At 35.7% G+C, this 17,404-nt stretch overlaps 1 long non-coding RNA gene across 1 annotated transcript in view; it reads right to left on the bottom strand.

Moving 5' to 3' along the window:
- Positions 1–1,341: 1,341 nt before the first annotated feature.
- Positions 1,342–17,404, bottom strand: part of LOC118165354 — a 22,809-nt gene continuing 6,746 nt past the window's right edge. Inside the window, exons 2-3 of the long non-coding RNA XR_004750007.1 lie at positions 16,321–16,324; positions 1,342–1,354 (exon numbers count right to left, since the gene is read on the bottom strand). This is a non-coding gene — a long non-coding RNA (uncharacterized LOC118165354). The remainder of the gene's footprint in view (positions 1,355–16,320; positions 16,325–17,404) is intronic.

The following is a 17,404-nucleotide window of genomic DNA, read 5'->3' on the forward strand; positions in this document are numbered from 1 at the left end:
TGTTACTTAAACGGATCTAAACCAAATGTTCTGAGGTTTGTTCATCCTATTTCATTACAGAACAATCAGACATTTCCAACTGGAAATGCCTTTATGATTTACCATGTTCTACTTGTAAGCCTTTGAAGAGAGAATATTGGTTGCACCATCATTTAAAAGATTTTGTACAGAAAAGGTGCTCTGAAAGCACCTCTTCTCATCGATAACTTTAACAGGATTTCTGCCAGTTCTGTCTGGTCTATGACTGTGAATAAATTTCATTAATTTGATTTTAATTTTAGTATCCACATACTGTAACTGAGAAAAAGCAGTGCATAAACTGACCAGGAATTACTGAGGATGGCTACAAATACTTGAGAAATACCTTCAGATCTTTCAACAATTGGACCAATAATCCACATTCTTTAAAAATGCTTGAAGTTATTGGCATGTGAACTGCTTAGCTGAATGGGTAAATGAAAAAGAATGAAATATTGTGCAATCACTTTGGACAATTTATTTCTCCTTATTCCGGGAATGTTCTGGTTAATTAGCATGCTTTAAACACAACATCTGGCTGTCTGATTTGCACAGCTGTACAGTTTGTGCTCTGCTGGTGATCAGCTACACAACATGCCACACTCCATCTGCTTTCTGTAGACTGGAAGAGGAAATATCTTGACTGCAATATTCAGAAAGTGGGTTTCTTTTTCTCTCCCCCCCCCCCCCCCCCCCCCCTTTATTATTTATTTATTTGTCTCAATTTCTTTGTGATTCACATGTCAGAAACCTGAATCACTACATTTTATTTAGAAATATTTTACTTCAGGTGAGTTTTTCAGAAATGATCCTCTGAGAACCGTGAGATACAGAACAGAAGACACCCGTATCTTGAAAAACAATATCTTGAACAGCAAATTTTAGCTGGAAGTAAAATCATACACCCAAGAAGATTCACTGGTATGATTTCATGGAGTCTAAACAAATTATTTTAACATAACCAGCTTTCCATTATTGCTAAGTTTTTGAACAGCTGAAGGACTTTTATAGTGTTCCATAAAGCGTCCCGTTGTGCTGAAGGTGTCCCAGCTTTGAGAATATGTAATAGACAAACAATTTAAATTACAAAATCTCAAGGATCTGATAGAGTTATCTTCTTTAAGTAGACACTAAATATAAATTGTTTACCAACCCCCAGATTTACAAATGCTTTATGTTACTCAGAGAGAGCTGAGACTGGCACTTGTGGGGTCTGTAGGTGATGGTATATATTGTTGGCTCTTCTCTCCTAGGTACTCTCTCTAGGGCAGCACACCATTCTTTCTCTGATCCTTTTCCCTGTGTGAACTGTATTGTTTCATCAGGAAACACAAACCTCCCTATTGGCTGTTCCCCTTTCACCACTATCAGCAGTGGTTGGAGAATGTTTTGCTGAAGAATCGCTGGCTGCTTGGGAAGTTCTGCACCTATATATTACTACCCTAGTGCTCATCAGCTAATGAGATGACCATTATCTATGGTATTATTTACTCAGCTTTTTTTTTTTTTTTTTTTTTTTTTTCTTGATTATAAAGATATAAATTTAAAGCTACAAAACAAGGGGTAGAAAAAAGGTAACACTATCTACAACAGTGAGATGCAAAGCTAAGTGTAACAGTATTGAGGCTGATGGTGACCATCCTCTAATGAAGTCATACTGATTAATCATATACCTTTTTGATAAAATTTTTATAACATTTCTATTAATATACTGTCAAAGCTATAAATCAAGCTCTTTATATACAGAAAGTCTTTATCCATGTTACATTAGTTTTCTTCTAAAAATGTCAGTTTGCTTCTGAATGCTGTTTCTGATGTCCCAAAGGAGACAGCATTCTCATTTCCAGTTTTTCCATTTTCCAAGGAAGGGACAATTATTACAAAATTTATGACTATTTAAGATTATGGGAAATATTTTTTATTAATTAATAAAATGTTTTAAGGGAGTAAAGTCATATTCTTTGCAGAAAAAAAAAAAATAATCAACTGATCAACTGTACTATCAGAGCTAGGAGAAGTTAAGAAAATTTCCTTTGTCTTATGCTGGGTAAGATCTCTTCTGAAATATTTATGCAATTAGATAGCTGGTAATATATTCCCAAGAAATGCAAACCACCTTGGACAAGGACTCTTTTCTGATAAATGATGCTTTTGAATCTTGTGCATATAGGAGTAATGCATTTAGTGTAATTTTCTATGTTACCGTGAAACAGCATTGTGATAATGGCAGTCTGTAGGTAGTCTTTAGCTATGGATAGCATAAATCCATTTGGAAGCACTAGGCTCACTAGCCATTTTCCATTTGTTTCAAAAGATGAAGCAATGGCATATCCCCTAGTGCAGTGATAGACAGAAAATTCAAGCTGCTTCTAAATATGTTGGGGAATGGGAAAAGGCCTAAGGAAATTCCACAGTCTGAATTAAAACAATATTTTCGGGGCTCAAGGTGTCCCTCCTGAATGCTGAATCACTGCCTGGATGCTACCCATGCAAAAGAAGGAGTCAGGGTAGATCAGGAAGAGTTCTCCACTGTGATTTGGGAGATGGTGAAAGCTCTGAAGCAGTGGGGCAGGGTGAGAATGGGGAGAGCAGAGGAAGGTGGGCAGGGAAGCTGGAGCATGGGCTTGGGTATGGGGAGTGTTCTGTCCTGGTGCTTCAGTGCATGCCTGGAGCAGACAGAACTGATAAACAACAGCAGGGGTACAGATAAACCACTGAACATGGCCCCAGAAGGAACATCCAAGGATGCTGCAGGGTGGAGCAGGACCAGCTGGCTTGGAGTCTTGGAAAGAAAGAAAAGGTTTGGTTAGCATTGATCCAAGAAAACAGTTTTAGTTTAAAATCTAGAAGAACAATACTGGAAAAAAAAGGTCAGACTGGTATTACTTCTTGCACCTAAGAGAAAAACTGTTAGCGTAGCTACAAATGTCAGCTCTCTGGGCCAAGAAATATCTTACCATACCTTCATAACCAAAGGGCATTTAGAAAATTTGTGAGGGAAGTTTGGCACCTAGCCATGTGTATATACAGCTCGTATATAAATTCAGTCCTTTCTTAGACTTCTTTAATAGCAATTGATTTATACTTCAAACTGTAGCTATTAGATTTATGTCTTTGAAGCACCTATTAACCAGAGCGTGTAGCAGCCTGTGTGCTTCCCTACGCCAGTGAAGTACACCATTTCCATCCTCTTGCCATGCCCATTTGGGTTTTGGCTTCCCCTGAGACAGCATCACATTTGGTTCCTGCTAAATTGATGGATGCTGGCATGTGAGGATGGGCTTGCTAGGAACCAAAATGAGAACCACAGCTCATTTCACTATGGTAACCAAACATCAGTCCAATACAAAAACAAACCTTTGCTCATGATCTGGGCCAGATTTTAATTGAAGATTAGGAGTTAAAAGCCTTCACATTCCTTTTTGAATTCCCTGTTCCTTCCCACTCAGACCTAAGCACACTGGTGCACCCTGGCAGAGCTTTGAAATAGAGCAATTAGTCACACTGATTAGCCTGAAAACAATACAAACTGGGAGGAGTTGCTCATGTGTAGAATGACTTCTGAATGTGCTGGTCTTACAGAAGGTACGAGTTGTTTTGACCCTTAATGACCACCATGAGTTAGACACTGATGTGTGCACCTGCGTAAATCAGTAGGAATGAACAATTGTATCCTACTAGCTTCTGAACACCCAGGACCTCTGTAGCATAGGATTTCCTAAACAGGAATTATGCCCCCTGAAAAATCTGAGTCCCTTTAAATGCAGTGGAGGTTGAGGGCTTTCTTCAACTTATAGAATCAAAGCCCCGTGCAGTGAAACAATGGGTTTGTTTTGGACCCTACCCCTAGAAACTGTATAGATTTTCTTATTTGACTTGTGCATGAAGGCTATTCAATGACTTTACTTAATCGGTTTCACATCATTACTTAGACACAGCACCCTCTGTGCTAGAGGAGGGAGAAAAGACATAGGTAAACAGCCAAGTAGAAGAAGCAAGTGTTGCTGACCATCTCGAGCTGAGTTCTTCTTTCTTCTGTACTGGAGATACTGATTATTATCTGTTGATACTGTAAATTGGCTCCCTGAATCATCTCTGTGGTGTGTAGTCCACAGCTACACAGGCAGCTCATTGGGTTGTCTCTGTAAGGTCCTGTTACAGCAAAAGTACGGGGCCAAAAATTATATTACTGTGTTAAAGCATTTTCATATCTCCTATCAAACAAACAACAACAACAAACAAACAACCTCCCCATACACGAACACACAAGAGGAATAAATAGAGGTAATATTCTGGATATTCTGTTCCAAATTAATTGTGTGTGCACTCACAGAGGGCAATATTCTACTTCAATAATTATCTTTCCTTATTCTTTATTCTAAAATCAGAAATTATTTTCACAACCACTATTTTTATCTTCCCAAATAAACTCTAGAATCAGTTTGTTGTCATGCGTAACTCATTTCCTCACTGTTATGTGCAACATCAGAGGATCATGAGTTATTTGTAAATCACATCAGAAGTATGAGGCATTTTATTCACATAAAGAAAATATCTGTTTATTTGACTAAATAAACTCTTAAAGCCAATGACCTTGTTTTCATGTAGGTGTCCTAAGTGACATAAGGGGTAGGAAAAACAACAGCAACAACAAAACAAATAAACAAACAAACAAAAACACTGAAAACCATAAAGGATAAATACAATGGTTTTCTTCAGCCCCATTCTTGAAATAAAGTGTTATTCTGACTTCAGTGAATCACCCTCAGGCTTAAAAGACTGACTATTAAACTGTAACAATGCGTAACTAAAAACCATCACACAGCTCCTGCAAAACTACTTACTAAAATTGCAGATCCTGGAAATATCTTTTGCTCTCCTGACTGGCTGCTGCAGACAGTTTAGTGCCTTGCTGACTCTGAGCTGCTGGATGGGAATCTCATATGATTTCCAAAGAGAGGTCAGGTTTTATACATCCATGGATGTCTGCTTAAGTCCTCTGGCTCCATTTTCTTCATACTTTGAAACTTGCTATAGCATTTACATAGATGCAACTTTCAATTTTCTTTTTAAAAATGTGTTTTCTTCACACACTTGAATGACTGTTTGTGAAACAGAAAGAAAATTTTATGTTAACAATATCTTGAAGAACAAAACAAACAAACAAAAAAAGTAAGTGTTCCTACTTCCTGAAGGTTAAAATAAATAGAGGTTCCCGAGAAATATTATTTCTACATCATTGTTTTACTTTGCATCTTATGAGACTTCTCTGTTAAAAGTTTAAGAAAACTTTTGTTTTGTTGTCTTCTCAGCAAACTAGAAAAGATGAATTATCCCATCTTTATCTTTCATTGGAACAATCTGACTTTCATTGCCTCATTTTAATTATTATGCCAAAGTAAAACCATTGCCAAGACAAAGTGTGGGATTTTTCAGGTATATATGTATCTGTTTCTAGAAATATTCTGAAATTTCTCTTTGTGTTTATGAAATCTGCATTTGAAAATATAAATCTATATAATCTTTGAATTTCTATCACACAGCTCAAAATGTTTAAAAAATTGTGGATACTGTTTGAGCCGCCTAAGTCTCACAGATACTCTGTATAGAAAGTTTAAGAGATTCATATCAACTGAAATAGATTTTTAGGATTGGTCTAAATACTACTTCTTATAAACAAGATGAGATTACCTAATTTGAACAGGTTAGTTGTTATCTAGGTCTCCTAGAAGGAAACCTGAGCTTTGGAATGATTAATTGACTTGGAAGGATTCGCATTGACAAAGACAAAAAATCCGAGGAAAGCTCTCCTTCCAGTTTTAATGTCAAAACCATCTTTCATTCATTTTTCAGTATATTGTATGTGCATGGTGGACTTTTTTTTCTCTGTCTCTTTCTGGATTTTTGTATTTAAATGCTTGAGAGTATAAGTAATAAAATGTTTATTTAACTAAAACTTTCAAATGCTTGATGTGCCTAGAGAAAGATAATATTTGGGGGCTTATTTGAAATTTCCTCTCAGAATATATCAAGGGTTTCAATTCTGTTGAGTTTTATCAGTGACAAAATTGGAATTTTCTGGCTCACATTGAGAGAAAAAAAAAAAAAAAAAAAAAAAAAAAAGGAATTAAAATACTCATCTCATTAAATTTTGATGAAGAGAGAAGCCCTTCATCCTTGAGCTCACCCAAAGTGAGTTGCCAGGTTATCAAGACCTTTGCAGGGGTTCAGAGACCCCTGAACTCCTGTTGTCCTCTCAGCAAACCATATCCAACTCTAGTCTGAAAATGTACACCCCCCCTTCCTTCCTTCTACACTCATTTATTTTCTTGCTTTAAGAAAGCCAAAGCACTGTCATTGTCATCTCCCTGAATTTGTTTGAAAATTGCTGCAGTAATCTAATCTGGAGATAGATATATGATTTTGTTGAAGACAGACATTTCCTGACTATGATATATATATGAATATATATATGTATATAAAATGAAAAAGAAGCAATTTCAATTTCAAGCCAAATATAGGAAAAGTAATGTTGGTTGGGAGATGAAAGCTATAGACACAATAGTGTCTATATATATAGACACTATAATGTCTATATTATTATTGTAATAATAAAAGCATATCTATACTATATGAATATATTATACCTACATTACATGTATATATATATAGACATGTCTATATTATTCTAATAATATTATTCTAATAATATAGACACAATACTGTCTATATTATTCTTTTCAATAATATTCTTTTTGTGTTGATATATATTTCTGTCAGGCACTGGAATTCTTTACCAAAACTGAATATGCTAATGACCTGTACAAGTTTTCTGTAAAGAAAAGAAGGTTGGTATATTTTTCTAATTTGAGGCACATTGTCTCTTTCTGGTTCTGTGTTTTCAAATAAGTGGAGTACGTGTTCATCATGTCTGTCTAATATCATTCCAAAATTAACATAGAAAATTAATCTGGGTTATTGCAATCTGTTGCGTTTTATGGCAAAGATAGTGCAAAAGTCTCTGAGCAATGTAGTTACAGATATCTGTGTGTGGGCTTGGAGGATTTGTTCCTCTATGCTCTCTGAGTGTTTCTCTGCTAAATCAGAGCCAGAAGCCTGGTAAGGAATGGCCCAAGCCGTAAGTGAAGAGCATATTGTGTTGGTATTCTCAAAGACTGGAGAAAGGGACATTGAAGACATTGAAATAGGAGTAATTAGGTAAATGAATGCCACTAAAATGAGCAAGTTGAAGTTCTGTGTGAAATCAGAAAGTCTTGTGGAAGAGGCTCCTTTAGGAAGCTTTAGGTTTTGCATGATTAGCCTCTGTAGCCTATTAGTAGTGGTAGTGATCCTACTGGTCTGCTGGTAAAACCCTGTGCCAGCTCCTCCAGCAGCAGGACAACCATCACCCAGCTTGACTACAACCTCACAACTGAAGAATAATGTTTTGAGTATATATCTTCTTTTACTGATGCCTCTGTGCTGTGACTAAAGGTATAATTTACAATTTAAATCTTCCAGTCATAGTGATGCATTATTATAGGAATCCTCTCCCATTCAACACTTTAATGTCCATTTTCCATGTTTTGGAGTATGTATTTTAAGTATGAAAATACAGTATCTTTTTTGTTCATTTTCAAAAATAGCTACGTTTTGGACTTCTTTATTGGTAAACTGCCTGCATTTCTAAATGTACTTTCCGCGAATCTTGTCACAACTGATGCCAGATTTCTTCCAAAATTGTTTTTGGCAATGACTCTGACTCCTCCTTTCCCTTCCCTTTGGAAATAAATAAATAAATGAATCCTAAACTAGAAAAATAGAATGTAGACCCTTGACTAGCAATGCTCTATGAAAGGAGATTTGAATGTGTATCGTAGATTGCGACAAAACTTAACAATGATACCGTTACCTTGTTGTTAACACTGAAAGAAACTGCACTGTATTTATGACTGATGCCCTTGTATTTGTGTGTGGTTATACAGCTGGACTGAGATGTGTATTAGGATATATGGCATGCTATAACTTTGGTCTTCATTTGCTTGGGGATACTAGGGGAGGAGGAAGTTTTAAATATCTAATGAAATCAAAATAAAATTAATTATTATTCTTTTGTTGTTGATTATTGTCATTTAACAAATTAATTAAATAAGTTCTTCAGTTACCAAGCAAATATCTTTGCATCACTCTTGGGATGTAGTGAAAATATTATCAGCTCTACTGTATACTCTGTCTCTTTGTGCTCTGTGGTCCCAAAAGAAACTGATATGGTAAAGGCAGTCTCGTGTATCCATGGCTTTTCCACAACTTTCCTAACTGCCACATCTGATCTTCAAGGAACTTCACACCTTTCTCTCCCTGCATTATTCTTCCACTGCTGTTTGTCCAGACTGAAGGGTTTGGACCTTTTTCTTCCCATGAAGAAAACATATTAAATATATATTTTTTGGTTTTATCAGCTGTTTCAAATATGCCACTCCCCTCAACCCCCCAGTCTTACCATGATGTCTACTAGCAAGAATGTTTATTTATTTACGTATTTATGTATTTATTTAAGTATTGTGTCATTCGAACAAACCTTTAACTGCTACCAGCATGCACAACTCAGTTTGTTAAGCTAGCCATAGGTAAACTACGTAGGGTATTCAACCTTTAAGAACAAATAACACTGAATTACAAACATTTATTAATATTATGTGTTATGGTGAATACACACAAATACAGTTGCTCTTACTGTAAAGGGTACAGACTGTTCTGTTAAATGTTAAATATGTCCCTCAGAACTTAGAAACTAATCTTAAGGTTTGCAATCTCAAGAGGGAAACATTTATTTAGTATGGAGCATATGAATGGGAAGGCAGATGTATAGGTGAGTTTCTTCTTTTCTGTCCTAGTCAGACAAAAGGAGTGGCCATTCTTCAGTTCATAAAAGGATTCTGAAACGTATTAACATAATTAGGAATACAATGCTGGGCCAAACTTTTTTAGCTACACAAGTGCCACCACAGCAAATTCAGTTTGATTTTTACCAGAAGAAATTCTCAGTAATGTAATGCCAAGTGCAAATGGAAAATACATTTTCCCCCATTAAAATAAATAAATAAATAAATCACTCCAAATATTTTGATGGTGTCATGACAAAAGCAGCTGCAGTTTAAAACTTTGCATGTAAATAGTCTTAATGAGGGGAAGTGCCTTTAACACATGGGCAGTTGCAAAACTACGTAGGCATCTGCTAAGAATTTAGTGATTGAATAGATCCACTCTTTTTTTGACATGAGGGCACAAGGCTTATGGCTCTCCCTCAGCCTTGCTGTTTTCTGTTTTTTACTAAGGTAGAAGGCAAATGTAAGCCCAGATTTAACCTGTTGAAACCATTACCAGCTTACTAAAGCTCTCAGTAGTAGTTACTATGTGTCTAGTCTTTCTTGTTGGAATGTGAATGGCTTAATTTACATCAAAGTATGCTATTAAAGTATCAGAAAATCGACCTTCACCTATAAAACTAAATTCTTTGGTAACAAGCCAAAATGGACAAACACAGGTATGTAGACCAGTATGTACATACACAGGTATGTAAACACAGGTATGTAGACCAGTAACACTGGTGAGATTTCTGACAAGTCTACCATTAACGCATAGGCATCTTCAGGGTTCAGTGGCCTTTTGTGTTTCTAAAAGGCCTTTAAGTATCTTTTAGGGTGGATGAACACTTCACCTGCAGTCAAGATAATTTTTTCCAACCCAGTCTCCTAATGGTATCTTCTGACTCAGGTACATTTTTTCCACAATGTACCACATACTGGTTTCTAGGAAGATAAAATTCTGTGGGAAGCCAGGAAACCTAAGCCACTTGTCATCCACACCTTCCAGAAGTGTATGGCATCACAAATCACACCACTACCTGGGCTCTAGCACAAATAAGGTAACACACTGCAGGCAGATGTGTGGGTTTGCACAAATGAGACTCTGAAGGCTCTTAAAGCAGTGCAAACCAGAGATGTCACTGATTCTGTTTCTGTCACTAGAAAGAAGTTTATTATATATCCTCTGTGGAATAAAGGTCTTCTTACTTATTGCAAGTGCTTTTGCTGACATCAGAAAGAATTTTGAATCTTCTGATGGGATCAAAGGTTTTGAAACTCTTTTCTGAAAACTCAGACCTCACTACGCTAATTAAATCTTTCTTTCTCTGTCAGACATTCTTTAATTGACATTGAGTTATTAACCTCCCTCTTCTTCTTTTTAATGTGAAGAAAATCCTCCAGTATAGCATGTATTTCTTCTTAAAACAATGATGAAAGGATCTTAACATTTTATTTAGTTGTGGCATGAAGAACGGTAATTTTGAATCTGTGGAATGCTGTAGATCTGCTGAATATTTTTTACTTTACTGTTGGTAACCAGTTGTTTTTTTGCCTTTTTTATTTTTATTATTATTATTATTTTTTAATATACTTTCTGTAGCTAAATTAGATATCTCCATCTGGCTACAGGTAAAGACAAGGTAGTTATATGTAGTGTTCTGTGAAGACACTTGGGAGAAGAGTGGCCTCTCTTCTTCTCCACCCAGCTCCATGTTCTGAAATGTCTTCAAATTGTCAGGATACCATTCCATTCACCATGCACTCATAGGCACACTGTGGTCACAGCACAACAAGACCTGCTAGCTGCCAGGCAAGCAGTAAGGAGGATGTGCTCATTAAGGCTGAAGATCTTACGTATTCACATGTACGTTCATAATCAATGGACACTCACATTATTTAATTTTGTAAATTAACTGAAACCTCAAAGAAGTTATTGGTATTCATAAGGTCTTTCATTTCCCTGTGAAGAAATCTATATACATAACATCAGTTATATTTATGAATCCCTTTAAGCATGAGTAGTACCCCAGCAATAAGAACGTGACTGGGCTTAACAAGGTCATTAACTTGTATATCAGTGGAAGTCTTAATGTAGCATAGCTGGTCCAAGCTAAGATCACATGCATGATGAACTACTGTGGTCTCAAAGCAGTTTTTTGAGGTCCTGTATCTTTCCTGTACATGTTTTTGCTTCTCATATGAGCAACATATGAGGTTTGCTATGCCATGGTTTCCCTGCAGCATTCAGTCCTGCTCAGCAGGGACTTGGGTATCTTGACCAAGGTATTTTGAGTTAGGTTTCCTTCTGCTGCTGCTGATTTTTCTGTTTGTGCATGTGTCACAATATGCATACATAGTACATCCCAACACTCAGAGATTTCTGCCTTGTACCTCACAGCTCCATATTTCAGCTCACTCCTAACTTGCAAAAAAAAAAAGTTAAAAGTAATCAGAGAATAATTTAAACGTATCAGTAGATGAAATAATGTAGTGATACTTCAGTTTGCTTGTGTACATTTGCTTTGTACATTTCATGGCATTTATGACAAGATTTTATTTTTTTTCCTTTTACCTCTTGCGTTATGAAATTTCTCAAACAGTGGTAAAAGAAGAATTTTAAAAGACAATAATAGTTACCATTATATGTACATACTAATTAGGGTTCAGTAGCAAGACTTGAACTTGGTAATATAGTATAGTCTAATATTAAGTGACTGTATTTTTCAAGTTGAGAGTATCTTTTTAAAGTCATAAAGGCCTTTCTACATATACATAATCATAGTATAGTGTAGCATCTAAGGACATGAAAGTAAAAATGGTAATTTAATTACATCTATGTTTATTCCCACTTTTATGTCTTTGATGTACAGCTGAGCTATGATGTTGAAGCATTTATTTCAGTATATTTAAACATATTTTTATCTCCATAAGATGAATTTAAGTAAAAAATATTTGGAGAATATATTTAATTTGATGTCACTGTTGATGCATTCAGCAGGGTAATTTGATTACATTAAGATACCTCCAAGAAAACGCCATAGATGACTCACATAATATACAAAATCAGTGCAAGGAACTTACAGAAATTCTTGTCAGGCATTAAAAGATGTTATGTCAAAATAAAATGAAAAATTCAAGAACCAACTCCAGCTTACTTTTTTTTTTTTTTTTTTTTCTCTTGCATTTCTTTCTTTTGTAGTACTTTGAAATCCACAAGAATTTCCCTCTCTTCTTGGCTCCATATAAGTTGGACTTTGAAATACATGTTAAATGCCAATAAATTATGGGTAATTTGTATAAATTGATATGTTTGGGAGAGGAGAGAGCAAATTGTGTAGTTTACTGAAAATTCTTATCATAAGGCCATCTTCCAGCAGCAGAAAAATGCCACAGAATCCTGTTTTGTCACCACTGATAACCTGATACAATACTCTGGGGATTTTGGGGAGTAGGTGCTTTTGATGTCACTTAGAAATAGAGTTAAGAGTGCACAGCTGAATGCACTGAGCCCAGTCTTGAGGAAACTTTTGTGTGTGGCATTAAATCTTCCTGGATGATAAAAGAAGAGAGAAAAAAGGTAGAGAAAGGGAGGAGGAAATGTTGAAAACTGGGAATACTGAGAATACTTAACTATTCCCTCCTGGCCTGCTGACCTGCAGCAGGTTTTGAGACAGATTTCCAATATTCTACTTCTTCTCTAAGGCTACTGTGTCAGCTGTGCTAAGGCTACTACTCTAAGTCAGCTGTGAAGCTCCATGCTCTTCCCTGAGGGTAGATGGGCTCTTGTGTGGCATCCAAAAGTCCCCTGCTCTGGATTACTGGGCTGTGAAGAGCTGATAGGATCCAGACTACTACATTTATTTCTGTTCTCTTACAGTAAATTATGAGCATGCAAGGTCAAATCCTAATATGGTTACAACCATTTGAGTTTCAGAGCAAAGCATTTTAATGTACATGAATTAATATAATTTGGTCTGCATTATTTAAATCAGCCAAAAGAGAAGGTATGCCTGGATGCCTTGCTTTAGCCTTTTTTTTTTTTTTTTTTTTTTTTTTTTCCTTCTTCTTCTACAAGGATGATAGGGAATATAGAAGCATGAAAATAGAAACTAATGTAGATTAGATGGGTCCTTGGGGTTTTACTTGCTTTCATTTTAGGATTCTCAGAAGCCAACTTCTGTTGTTGGTAATCCCTTAATATGGTTGCCTTCACTAGTCTTAAATTGATGACTCAATACTGATAGCACTCTAAGGCAGTGAAAGATCAATACACATGGGTCTTTTTCAGTGCCCTCCATTACTTTTTGCGATTTATTTCTCTCTTAGCTATCTTATGACTAAGCCTCTTATATTGGGTTTATTGCATTTCTACTGGCAGCTAAATAATTGAGAACTTTGCTTAAAGAAGAGATATAAAACTTGAAAATATGTTCTTCACAAGGCCTCTCTTGGTTTGAAACTCTTCCGAGCTGTTGCAAACTTATTTAGAATAAATCATCTTGCCTCTGTTAAAATATTATGAAAGTTAAAACATTCAGTCTGCTTGAAGGAAACTTTGCTCAGGGACATTTCCATATCTTTTTGTGTCACTCCATCAAGAATGATATGGTAACAGCTGGTGGTTGGCTGGTAATGATGATCAATGTATGATAGCAACGAAGAGCAAGATGTTTCAATGTGGAAAGTGATGCTTTCTGTCTACTAACAGTGTCAAAATTTAACTATACTTGTACAGGTTTGGGTCCTCAGTACTCATCCTTTCTGAGAAAAATATATATTACTGAACTAGTTAAAACTAAATATTCCAGAGTGGAATGGGTCAGAATAGGAAATTTCTGTTAGACATTAAAGACAATTATAACATCCAATTAACATTTGTTATGATTGTATGCTGAAGTGGTAATAACAGTTGCATTGAGAGTTGGCTCTCATCATATTAGACACCATGCAGAACAATGCCAGTCCATTGTGCCAAAAAAAAAAAAAAAAGAATAAAATGTTTTTAGCTTAGCTAAATAAGCATTACATTACTAAGTGTTTGCTGCTTTAAACAGGCAGTTTAATGTCCAACATCTCTTTTGGCAGAGATGATGACAACAGATCTATACCCAGACAGAACAGTGACTATATAAAGATGTAACACCCTGAAGTTTTGAGGGGAGACAAAAGCTGGCATGCAACTCTCAAAAATTAGATGAACTGCAGTGGGGACAGAGTCAAGGCAATGATGAACTATCTGGTAGATTGGCAGGGGTTAAGGTACTATATCAGCTTCCCAAGATTAAAGGCACTGGAACATCAGTTCCAGATAGAAAGAAAATTCATCTACTCATCCAAACTGGCAACTGTGGAGTTTCTCTTCCTTTGTCCCAGTAACAGATCCTGTTGTGATGTCAGTTAAACTTCTCTCCAATTTTAACAACTTTTTTATTTTTTTATTATCTTTTTAAGGCTATAAAGAAGTGTTGAAACCTCAGGGATATCTCTGGAAAAATTCCTGTTTTGAGAAAATTTTCAGATGCAGTGGTAAAAAGGCCTTGGCCTTCTCCACATGATTTCTGCATCTTATTTCCAAGATATGCCTGCATAAAAACCATGATCATGTTTCAGAATGGTAATCTTTTTTATTCTGATTATTTTTCATTTAAAATTCTCACTTTCCAGATAATTCCACAGCCATTACAGTTGTGTCTCTCTGTTGTGTCATAACCTGCAGCCCTCTCTAATATGTTTATAACACTTTCAGTGAATACATTTTTGAATAGAAAATGCTCGTTAGATGGATATAATTTTTATTTACGTTGGTATTTGTATTGGTATAATGTTAGTATGGCTACAGTTGTATCAGTATAATATCTGTGTGGTAGATGAGACAGCATAGTACAAGAATTATGCTGTGAGGTTGGAGATTTCACAGGCTTTTTCTTCCCATGTCCAAGAGAAGCTTGTCCAGGGCAGGAGGACTACGTAGCTGAAGAAAGTGAGGAGTGCTGTGGGGAGCATTGCTAGATCAGCCTGCCCCTCTAACCATGGCCCAAGGTGTTATCTTCAGCAAAGAGTGTACCTGTCCAAGCTATGAACTGCCAGCTTCTCCAGGAGAATTCTGTGGGAGACTGTGTTAAAGACTTTGGTGAGGTCTAGGTAGACTACGTCAACAGCCTTTCCCTCATCCACCAGGTGGGTCACCCAGTCTCTCAGTTATGAATCCACTGTCCCTTCCTTTGGCATGCATGAGACCCAGACATGGAGGCTTCTGCAGATATGCTCCATTTGACACTCAGGAGGCATTTGTGAGAGAAGTGATGGACAGAAGGTGCAGACTGCCAAACACCTCATTGTTTCACATGTGCATTCCATGGAGAATATAAAACAAATGCATTATTTTAACAGACACTCTTCTCAATGTTTACGTTGGCAAATAGGATTCAATATTTATTTACTCTGATGAGCAGAATTGTATGAAGGAAAATCCTGCTACCTGCCTCTCAGTGAAAACAATCCATAAAATTCCAGATACTGTTGAACTGCTGGAGACAGGAAAGAAAAGCAAATAATGACATGAGTAAGTGTCCTGCAATAGACAGGAGCCATATTAAGCACCCAGCTTGGCCTCAGACCAGACAATTGATGTTGACGTGGTTCATGAGATCTGTTATGATGCACAGCTGGAGGTCAGTTTGGGTCTTCGCCCTCTCCCTCCCAAAGCTCATTTCTCATCTGACACATATAGCTACATCCTCAATGCTTCTGGTGGAGCTATTTTGATTTGATTTAATTAAAGATATGGAGTACTCTTTAGTTGCTGTAAAAATATACAAATTCCCTATATCAAGAGGGAATATACTGCACCTTAATGTACCATATAAATAAGTGATAAGCCATAACTACCAGACGTGAAAAATCAAACCAAACCAAAGCAACAACAACAAAAAACACAATTGCATGGATGGCTAATGTTATAGGCAATAAATATCATAGTCTTTGACTTTGACTTCACAAAGTGTTTATTTTATTGTCCTTACATGCTTTTGAAGTAACTGAATGTGACACAGAATACATTGTCCTATAAAAAGCAAATAGCATTGACTTTAAAATCAAGAACTGATATTTGTGTAAGATGTTTGGGAAAGGCAGCAGTTTTATGATACTATTTCAGCAGTAACATGATGTACCGGGTCTGGCTGGGATGGAGTTAACTTTCCCTGCAGCAGCCCATACAGTGTGTGTTCTGCACTTGTACCTAGAACAGCATTGGTATAACTCCATCCCAGCCAGACCCAGTACACACAAAGCCCCACTTTTCCTCCAATGTACATAGTGCAATCTTCATGGGTCTTCTGCTTAAAGACAAGCTCAGTACATTTCAACAGCATTGAAGAATTTTCATCTAGGAAAAGTAATGATGTTGTAGGTTGTGCCTTTAGTTTCAGTTTACAAATCTTTTGAAAATATATAATTGATGATTTAATAGCTATAGTTTCTAAATAACATTTTGTTGTAATTTTAAGATCACTGATAAATACCAGCTTCATGATATGACAAAAACCGTATGAGTTCATGCTAAACTGTTATCTCAGTAACAAGAAATATTCTATGAATTCTTTGCAACTTGTTGCCAAGTGCTCAAGTGCCTTTATTAATATTTTTTCAAGGTATTTTGTGTATAACAGATCCAGTGACCTCTTATAGATATGGAAGTATAGCAGCTTTGGAAAATTAAGAAAATGTTTTTATTTTATTTTATTTTATTTTATTATTTTATTTTTCTTTCCAAGCTGAGAAGAATATCGAGGAAATTTCAGTGATTTTATAAGAAATTGCTAAATTTTGAGTTTAAGATATTATCCGTATCCATAGAACAATTCATTTGAACCATTCACTGTGTTCATATGACTATTTTAAGTATGTCTAATTCACCTTTGAAACTATTAGAGAAAATGTAAAATTAATTACCAGTTAAAAAAAAAAAAAAAAAGACCATAACTACAATCTACTGGAAATAATTCAGAGCTGGAAGGCATAAATTAGTTGTAATTATTACATCTTTTAACTAATATTTCTTTTATTTATATTTTATTCTTATTTTTTATTTTTTTTGTTTGTTTTCATTTTTATTTTTTATTATTATGTGTTTTTTTTTTTTTAATGTGTAATAGTGGGGGAAAGATATTTCTACTGTTTAAGTTGCAAAAAACTCAACACTAATTGCTAGTTAAATAACAATAAACAATATAAAATTTAATCCTACCAAAAGAACACATCCATTGCCACGACTTACAGGTCCCTCTGAACAATGCACCCTTCAGCCCAGACAAGAAAAATAATTGTTTTAACCAACCTACATGTGGAGAATGTGGCAGGATATGGTCATTTGTCTCTGTATAATCACTCTATCAAATCTGTAATGACCTGTGAAATGAAAAAGCTGTGGTTGGTGCACCAAAAGACAAAAGAAAAAGATAAAAGATAAAAGAAAAAAAAAAGAAAAAAAAAAGAAAAAAAAAGAAAAGAAAAAAAAA

This window comes from Oxyura jamaicensis, chromosome 3 (assembly GCF_011077185.1).
Source record: "Oxyura jamaicensis isolate SHBP4307 breed ruddy duck chromosome 3, BPBGC_Ojam_1.0, whole genome shotgun sequence".
In the NCBI taxonomy this organism is placed as follows: domain Eukaryota; kingdom Metazoa; phylum Chordata; class Aves; order Anseriformes; family Anatidae; genus Oxyura; species Oxyura jamaicensis.